We start from the raw sequence: 9,819 nt of genomic DNA, 5'->3' as shown, positions 1-9,819 counted from the left end.
GAAACGGGATTGAGGGAGGGGCTGGGTGGGGGTGGGAGGAAACGCAAGACAGCCCAGAGTGTCTCACTGAGCTCAGAACATTAACCCTGCAGCCACCATTCCTACCATCTGACACTTGTCCTCCTTGAAACCGAAATGGAAAACAAAACAAAACAAACCAGAGCTTGTGAATGCATGTCAGCTGTTAACAAGTGGTTTTTAGCACATTTTTGGCTTCGCTGTATGTAGTGCCTGCATTCTCTTAAGTTCCCCAGCCCCAGACTTCCCTCGTTCCAGGCTCAGGGCTGGCTTCCAGCCGATAGAGCACCTCTTCCACAGTGGCTTTCTTTAATCCAAGGTGCTTCTTCCCCCTTTTCTCCGTTTCTGACTCTCTCTCTCTTCTTCCCAGACATCTGAGTCAGACTCCAGACCTGCTTACCTTGTTTCCCTCTGCCTTCTACAGTGCTTCTTTGTCGGCGGCATGTTCAGCCATCCCCAGTGACCCTCGACTCAAAAGAGTCCTGCCCAAGTGAAAATGTTGCACAAAAAAAAAAAAAAAACCAAGCTCCTGCAACACAGAATTTAAGCAACTGGGCACAATAGATCCAAAGTCAGTTTCTTCTGGGATAGTTTAAAATGTAAACTGCAGCAAGAGCAAGAGATGCCCTCTGCTCTGGGCCCCACTGGCACTGTGCAGGGCTCTGCCTGGAGCAGAAGTTATGTGTCTGCATCAGAGTCTGGCATGAAAAATGCAATTTGATGCATTCTTGACTTGGCCTGTGTCATTCCCACTAGTGCTTAGAGGTTGGTGCTGTTGACATTTGTGCCAACTCTGTAGCACCCAGGACTTCCTTCCAACATATTCTGCATTTTATTTTATTTTTTCCACAGAATTGCTAATGGCTTTCTAACTAATTTCTTAAATAAAGTTTTTTTTTCTCCCTTTGGGAGGTTGGAGGCGCTTTGTTTTGAATGAAATGGTGTCTTAACTTTGCCATGACAGCATTTTGATTCTTTCAGTATGTTTTGTGCTTTTCCTGTTTAGCTCCTCCAATAAGCAGAGGGGAGAGCACCACTTTATACAGTTTCAACCGGCATCTTAACAGCACGGAGGCCTAGCAAACTGAACGGCTGACAAATGTTTGTTCCCCTTGCATCTCTGTGTGAATAAATTCTGCTGGAAAAAGCTGGATGCAGCAAGTAACCTAGAAGGAAAGAAGCACTAAACAGTGATGTAAACTTGAAGAGAAGTTTGTCGCCTGCTCAGCTGTTCAGTTTGTAGGATTCGTGGCTCAGTCTGGGCAGAGTGGGAATACCTGCAGTGCCTGACTTCAGTGCTCACATATCTTATTTGTAGCTTTGATACAAATAACAGGATAGAAACTGGCAGGTATTGGAGGCTTTCTCTTTTCTTGGGCTTTCCCTCCTTTTAAATGCTAAATCTTGTCCAATTTGTAAAAAAAAAAAACAGGTCTTTCAGTTTGCAAAATTAATTAGACTTCCAAGAGCAGCTTTTATTTGGATATAAATAAAATGATTGGCAAAGATCTTCATGATTTACAAAAGAGCAAATGTTTCTTTTCCTGACCTCCTTGTAATTTGAGCATATTTTTGAGAATAAGAACCATTTGTTTAACACTAACTTTCTTTAAGACATGCACTGTGGTTATGTTCTAAACAAAAATCCACCCAATAATCTCGCTTCCACTGTAAGTAAGGAAGAACCAAGATTTTAAGAGCAAAAAACAAGATTTCTCCATGCAAGGCTCACTCAAGTCGATCCATTTGATTTTTAAATGTGTAAAGAGAAATTTCCAAACACTTAACACATTCTGCTTCATGACAAAGTAAATTTATGGATATGGTATTTTGTGAATGATCTTTTAAATAAAGAAAACATTAAGTAATATTTAAGGCTGGTCTGTGTTGAAGTTTGTTGGCAATTTTGGGACAGAAGAGCTAGCTTTTACCAACAGATTTCTTCAGTTTTCAGACTGGGTGTAATGTGGAGTGCTTTGGAGGGTTGCGTAAGGGTGCCAGTTCCATTGCTAGCTTCTGAACTCAAGGAATTTTTGTGAAGTATTCATTCTTGCAGCCCTCACATGTGTATCTTTCTTTATCCTCTCTCTTACTTTTGTACATTGGGAAAGGAGCAAATTATTTTTATTATGAGACTAATTCAAGGTTTTAAAGTAAAATCCGTTCAGAAGAGAAACAGGATTATGTTTTTATTTATATTTGGTTTTTTTCCTGGTATAAATTTTCAGGGTAGTTGTTTGGAGCCTATCAAATTGATGGCTGTATCTGCTATGGTTCCACCATATACAGTTAGTCCTTGACTTATGACCACAATTGAGCCCAACATTTCTGTTGCTCAGCGAGACAGTTAAGTGAATTTTGCCCCATATTACAACCTTCTTGCCAGAGTTGTTAAGTGAATCACTGCAGAATTTGGCTCCCCCACCCCCCACCCCCATTGACTTTGCTTATCAGAAAGTCGCAAAAGGTGATCACATGACCCTAGGACACTGCAATGTTCATAAATACGAACCAGTTGCCAAGCGTCTGAATTTTGATCACGTGGCCATGGGGATGGCTGCAACGGTTGTAAGTGTGAAAAATGGTCATAAATCCCTTTTTTTAGTGCCGTTGTGACTTCAAAGGTTATTAAATGAACTGTTGTAAATCGAGGACTACCTTTATGCCTCCAGTTCTGAAAATGCAACACCAAATTATTATGGCGCAAGGCCGGATTGTGAAAGTTCAACCAAATGCAATATGAAAGGGCAAGCTAAACAATGCAAAACAATCTTGTAATGAGCAACCTAGTTCTGTTGTCCATTCTGAAGGTACCAGTGCCCAATCGCCAGGCTTAGAGATGTATTCGTATCTGTAATAAGTGTGTTCTTTCAAGAAAAATCTTAAGCACCACTGGTGAGAAGAGCAGCCAGCCAGTCTTCCTATTAAGGGTTGGATTAATCTGGACTTTTTAAGAAAACATTCCAAGGCAAAGGGATAATCTCAACAGATGTAGATGGTTATGGGATGGTTAAGGAGCAGATTTGGGCAGGAGAGACGCCGTTATCCAGTGGTTAAATTCAATATGGGGCAATTCCTAATATATAATTTTACACATTTTCCTTAACAACTTTTTCTATAAGATAAACAAAAATTTTGTCGTATTGATAGAAAAAAAGTACTATGTAAGGTGTGAAAAATAGATACCTGGAATATATTCTGATTAAGGAGGAAAATGGATGACAAGGAAAAGGAAGGAGAGGTGAGCACGTGAATGATACAGTGTCTATAAAGCAGGGATTAAGTACATGTTCTTGCACCAAACAACCAGTATCCTAAAAGTCTTGATTTTCGCTATTTTTGTGAGAATTTTTAAGTCTAGTGTGGAAATCGGTCTCCGATTTTCTCAAGGGTTGTTGGTGGCATCATCTGGAGAACTAAAAAATTTCCCTACTTTTTGAAAAAAATATTAACCATTGCTGATGTACAATTTCTTTTCATGTATTTTGTTAACAGATTGTCTGATGTAGAATATAATGGGGCATTATTGAAAGATGGTGGGATACACAATATAGATTTTATACTCTTCTGTTTGTGATGGCCGTGAGGCCCAGAAGGGCAGTACGGCTGCATCTGATCGCTTTCACCCATTGAACACCACCTAGGGAGCATATGTAGCTTAAGGGACGTTATGAACATGGGCGACTTTTGCTTATGTATATGTTTACTTTGTCATGTTCTCATCATATGCTAAATAAATAATACTGTGCAGAAGGATGAAATGTGTGCTTCCCTGATAGCTGTGAGTGACATTAGATCTTATAATGAAGTTCCCAGATTAGATATAGAACGGAGATAGAGATAGCATCTCAGCCTCCCACAAGCTACGGTTCCTGAGTCAAACATAGTGACATGATCAGTTGCGGCTAATTATGGTCACCTATGTTCTTTTTACTGTTAATTGCGTCTTCAGGACTATGAAGCTTTAAATTAACAACTATCCTCCCTCTACTTTCCATGTTTTTTGGTCAATCCGTTTATTAGCGAGTGTATGTTTGGTGAATTTTTCGTGAAAGTTGAAAAAAAATTGCAAAATAATAATAATAATACAAGAAGTCCTAAATCTTGAAGAATTATTACCTTTTGACTTCCTTTAGAATAGGGGGTGTCAAACTCAATTTCTTTGCCGCATCAGGGTTGTGTTTGATTCGGGGGGGGGGTAGCTGGCAGTGTGTGGCCAGGGTGGATGCGGCCAGTATGACATCACTCATATCAGGGGGGGTGTCTGTGGTGGCTCAACTGCTCTGCCAGCGAAAACGGAGTTCGGGGGAGTACGTGCGGCACTCGCGGGCTCCATTTTCACTGGCAGAGGCACTGCGGGGTGCATCTGGGCCATGGATCTTGAGTTTGACACACCTGCTTTAGAAGCTTGGTGACCCCCCAATAGTTGCACATTACATTTATTAACACACCAAATTAATTCTTCCCCAATCACTTGGGCTAAACTACCTGATCTGTGAGAATTGGTCAAGACAAGTTCATGTTCCAGTTTTCTTACCCTGTGCCTTGGGGTTTATGAGAAAATCCTCGTCCAAACCGGAACCGCAGCTGTTGGGTTGAGTGAGTCACAGGTAACAGGAAGCTTGAGGCCAGCTTGCTGTTGCAGAGAGCAAGTAGCCACATACAGCTTTGAATGTGAGACCGCTGAGTAAGAAATGGCCAGAGAGTAAAGGATCAATAACTTCTGCCTCTTAGGAAACCTCTAAACTTTACAAGGTATGATATTTCAGCTTCCGTTGACCCTCCATTTTTTGCCTTCTGGATTTTATGCTAGCCCACTTCTTTCTGGCAGGATAGACTGTTAACTCAGTTCAATTTCTCTCGTGATCACTCATTTTTTTCCTTTTGTAAAAATTGAACGGGGAACAAAAGCGATTCCCCAAATTACAGACATAACCAAACAAACTTCAGAAAATGTCACGACATGTGGTATAGGTTTATGTAACAATTTGGAATTCCTATAAAACCTATATGTTTTCATTTTTCTTAATTAAACTTAGTCCAGGATGCCTTTGATAACCTCTTAGTTTTGTTTTTCTATGCAGATGGGCAGATTTCTTAAAATAGGCTGCAATCTGTTTATTTGTATTTTCATTTTTAAATGGTGGAGGCCATTCCTTGTTTCCCAGTATGCTCTCAGTTTCTCGCATTAAAACTATTTTTAAGTCAAAAAATCAAGGGAGAGAACTTTGTGAGTTCTAAAGGGATCTGATAACAGCTGTTCAGATTAACACATTTTAGGCATCTGATGAAGTGAGCAGTGGCTCACAAAACCTTAATGCCTTTTAATAACTTGTTAATCTGAAAAATTACCCACACTCCTGATTCTTGGTTATCATAGACTAACCCAAGCTTTCTTGCAATGCGTAACGAAGGAGTAAGCAACTGGGTTTGAGCTGAAGGCAAGATTCTCTGGGTTGTAACCCTCTGCTATAGGGTCCTATTAAGACAAAATTTGTCAAATTCATACATTCATTTGTGTATTTATTTTATGCTTGTGCACTTTGTCACAAGTTATTTATTTCCCTGAACGGTTGCAACTCTACATTCTGTCTTGGCTGCTCCTTTGAAGACCAAACTTCTTTATAAACAAATAGTCCATAACAGTGCGCAGTGATGCAGATTAGTGTGGGTAAAATCGCATTTGCCTTTTGTTTTAATCCACCAACTCCCCAACTGCAAGGTGCCATATTCTATGAAGTTTTGTAACTGCCATATATAACGGTATTTCCATTAGGAACAACTGATCTGTCACACTGGGAGCGAATTTTTTCCTCCTTAATATTATATCCTCTTTTTCAACTTGAGTTGCCTTCTGTTTCCACTGACAGAAGTCAGTGAAACAAAACTGTTTCCACTAGTTTTGCAGTCGGCACACGCTAACTGTGCCAAAAAGGCATCACACTTTTTAAAAAGTATTTTTAATGAGAAGCAGATTGCTGGCTGTAGGAGAATTAGTAATCAGATTAACAGAGTTGGAAGGGACCTTGTAGGTCATCTAGTTGAAGCCCCCGCCCAAGCTGGAGACCCCATAAGTCCTTTTTTGAAGAGATCTGTTTTTTCAGGAGTAGATCAAAATGTCAAGAGGTCTTTCTGTACCTAGATTGCAGTTCTATAAAGTAAGAAATTCCCAAAATCAAAAATTGTTCATTATTAGTGGAGATGTAGGATCTGCGCTTCAGTTAAAAAATTACCGATCTCTTGTTTTAAACTTTACATAGAAGGTCTACTTGAACCTCTTGCCTGCCATCAAATAATTGGTATGTGCTCCACTTATTATGGCTATGATAGCACTGTCCCTTCTTTCTAGCTCTCGGTCACCAAAAATAAAACAATTTTAAAAGTATGGCTCCATTAGCAGTGAAAAATTATTGTGCTGCTGTTTCTCAGCCTTCTTACTTTATTCTTATTTTGATAGCCGTCACGATGAGCAAATGATAGCTGGTGGTGGCTTCATTTATTGGAAAATATTAAACCAGAGGTATAATATTTTGGGATATATATATAGAAACACATATGCTTGCAGACACCCACACACACCAGGCTTTATCGGAATTTTTCTCATAAAGTACCCTGTTTCCCTGAAAATAAGACATCCCCTGATAATAAGCTCAATTGGGCTTTTGAGCGCATGCACTAAAATAAGCCCCCCCCCCCGAAAATAAGCCCTCCCTGAAAATATTTAAATGCATGCACAGCCAGTCCCACCCATTTCCTCTGGTTTCCTCCATGTGCCCCAAAATAATAAGACCTCCCTGAAAATAAGGCCAAGCGCTTATTTTGGGGTTCAAAAAAATATAAGACGGTCTTATTTTTGGTTAAACACGGTACATGAATTTAATGTAAAAAGTTCTGATCTATCAAAAATTGTTCATCGTTAGTGGAGACGTAGGATCTCCTGTGCTTCAGTTAAAAACCACTTGCTGGCAGAATGTCAAAAACTCCCCTTCCCAGACATCTCCACCATTCACATTAAGGCCCAATATTATTATTTTGGAGATCTAGAACAGAAATTGGATTACAATTTTGGTTCCGAAGGAATAACAATTATTACTTTTTTTTTCTGATCATTTGTGAAACTGAAAACACTAGAGCAGTGAAACAGAATTAGTACATGGTCTCTGTGGCAGTCAGTGCATAGATTTAGTCAGTCTATGGGCGTGAATCTTTGAGTCAGTTGTCAGGGTTCCAAGTAATAAATCCATAGCAAGCAAGACTCGGAGGCATGTAGATTCCTCAAAAATACTTTTATTTGGAATATCATATTGGCACATATCTGGTGAAAACCGACTCTAAGGTCTCCCACGGTTTTCACCTAATTAAAAGTAAGTTTTTCTACTTTTCAAAACAATCAAGTCACATGGTCCAATCACAGAACGGGCTGGCAGCCAGGTGGCATCATTCCACCTTCTTCTGACCAGATGTGAGAATGTCCTTGGTTCCCAAGAGAAAATATGTTGTTTTGGCTAGATGTTCCCCCTCTGTCTCAATTCCCCCCTCCCTGACCCTCAGCTCCAGTGTGGCAACACTGAAGTGGTCAAAAATGGCTTCAGTCAGGTCAGCTTCAGGGTTGACATCAGTATTGACTCCTGAAGATTGCCTGGAGAAGGACTTGGCAGGATTTTGGATTTATACACTGCCCATCTCACTATCTTGACTCTGAGCAATCTACAGATAAAAGCCATAAATATACAATGTATTAAAAAGATACAGTTAAAAAGCAGAGTTAAAAAAGGCAGAGGGAGCGCCCTCAACCTACCAACCATCTCCAAGGTTGCATATCATTTGTAGATCCCCAAACCTGTGTGAAGCCAGGTCTTCACGTTTTCTGGAAGGCCAGAAGAGTGGGGAGCAGCCTCAATTCTGAGGGCAACATGTTGTATAGGGCAGGGTTAATGGCAGAGAAAACTCCCTTGCCCTTTGTCCTTGCTTCCTTCTTCCAAGGGCCAAGAGATGTGACTGGTCCAAAGTCATCCAGATGGCTTCGTGCCTAGGACAGAACTAGAAATCATGATTTCCCAGTTTTTAGTTTGATGCTATACTTGGATCTTTTACATGCAAATAATTGAATACATCAACAATCAATGGCTTAGTAAGTTAATCAACAGCATCTTCTCACTTTATTCCATGCTGAAATAGTTTTTTTCTCCATTCCTTTTTCTCCCTTGAAATAGCACTTAGCACTTATATACCGCTTCACAGTGCTTTACAGCCCGCTCTAAGCGGTTTACAGAGTCAGCATATGGCCCCTAACAATCTGGGTCCTCATTTTACCCACCTCGGAAGGATGCAAGGCTGAGTCAACCTTGAGCCGGTGAGACTTCAACTGCCGAACTGCTGGCAGTCAACTGAATTAGCCTGCAATGCTTCATTCTAACCATTGTGCCACCACGGCTCTATAATCTATAATCCTGTAAAGAGAGGTCTGTGAGAAAATCCCCAAACCTTCAAATAATTCCTAATTTTATATTTAACTGATTTTTAAAACCTTGCAAGAGAAAAGTTGATCAATATGATCATAATTTAAATACTAAACTTTACTTTGGATGGGCTCTAGGAATTTGGAGGGGGGGCAGGTTTCCTTTGAGTCATTGTTAACTCCTGACAACTACCTGGTTGTTTTCACTTGCAATGGGGAGGGTTTCTGGTTGCCCTCCCTGATCATGAATTGCACAATTTCCAGACCAAAGCTGTCATATCAAAAGCCCCTAGATTTTTTTTCCTTGCTGGGTATGATTCTTCGTTTCCAACTCCCTTTTTTCCCCTTGAGATGCTGGGCAGAAGCTATAGATCATTTGTAAAGCGTATGTTTTGACTGCAGAAGTTTCCATATCTAAATACGGCTGAAAACCTCCTACTTAAAACCTCTGAAGGTGTTGTCAGTCAGTGTCAATAATATCAAACTAAATCAACCTGGGCACCCTCTTGTGGGTTATTATTAAGTGTGGACTTAATAAGTGTGGGCTTGCTAAGAATTCTGGGAATTCACCCCAAATTCTAGACAGAAAACTTGAGAATCAATAAATTTTTAAATCCTGTTTTAGCGGCTCATTCTGTACCAAATTAAATAATTAGACTGGGATAAGTGGGAAGATGGATTTCCTAAACAATCTGGAGTGTCATCAAACAAATCTGAATGTATTCAATCCAGTTCACCTGTTCACTTTGGAAAACTGATTCAAATCAGCATTTCTCAAAAGATTTTTGCATGACCCTTCACAACAGACTAACGTGATTGCTTCTTTCCCCAACCTTCCAGATCTATTGGATTTTCCCTCTCTAATTGTCCAGTTAGTCTGACTATTTTAATTTCCCACAATGTCCATAATAGCTTTAATTTGGCACTGGAGCACAATTTGTACTTCCGTTATCCCAATTAGTTTTAATATTTACTATTGTTACATAACTACAGTATCTCATAACATACATCCTTTAGCTTCACAAAATCAAGGTAACATTTAAGCACAATATAAAATAATATTTATTTAGTTATTGCACTAATGCACACATTGCCCAATCAAAAATATTCCAAATGGTTTACAATAGAAAAGCAGAGGCTTTCAACTTCCCTCGAATGAACTTGGGAATGTACAGCATGTAATACAAGTAGAGAAGTAATCCCACCACCATGATATAGCTTCTTAAACATGGGCATATAGTTGAATTCAGTCACATCCATTTTTCAGTTTCTACCCTTATTGATCTAAATGTCTCCTCTGTCATTCTTCATAGAGTGGAGTTTTTTCATAAACCAGGCAATAG

The sequence above is a fragment of the Pituophis catenifer genome, unplaced genomic scaffold (assembly GCF_029215685.1).
Source record: "Pituophis catenifer annectens isolate HBS135680 unplaced genomic scaffold, rPitCat1.0.hap2 SCAF_1, whole genome shotgun sequence".
Taxonomy (NCBI): domain Eukaryota; kingdom Metazoa; phylum Chordata; class Lepidosauria; order Squamata; family Colubridae; genus Pituophis; species Pituophis catenifer.
Note: the sequence above shows the minus strand (reverse complement) of the source record.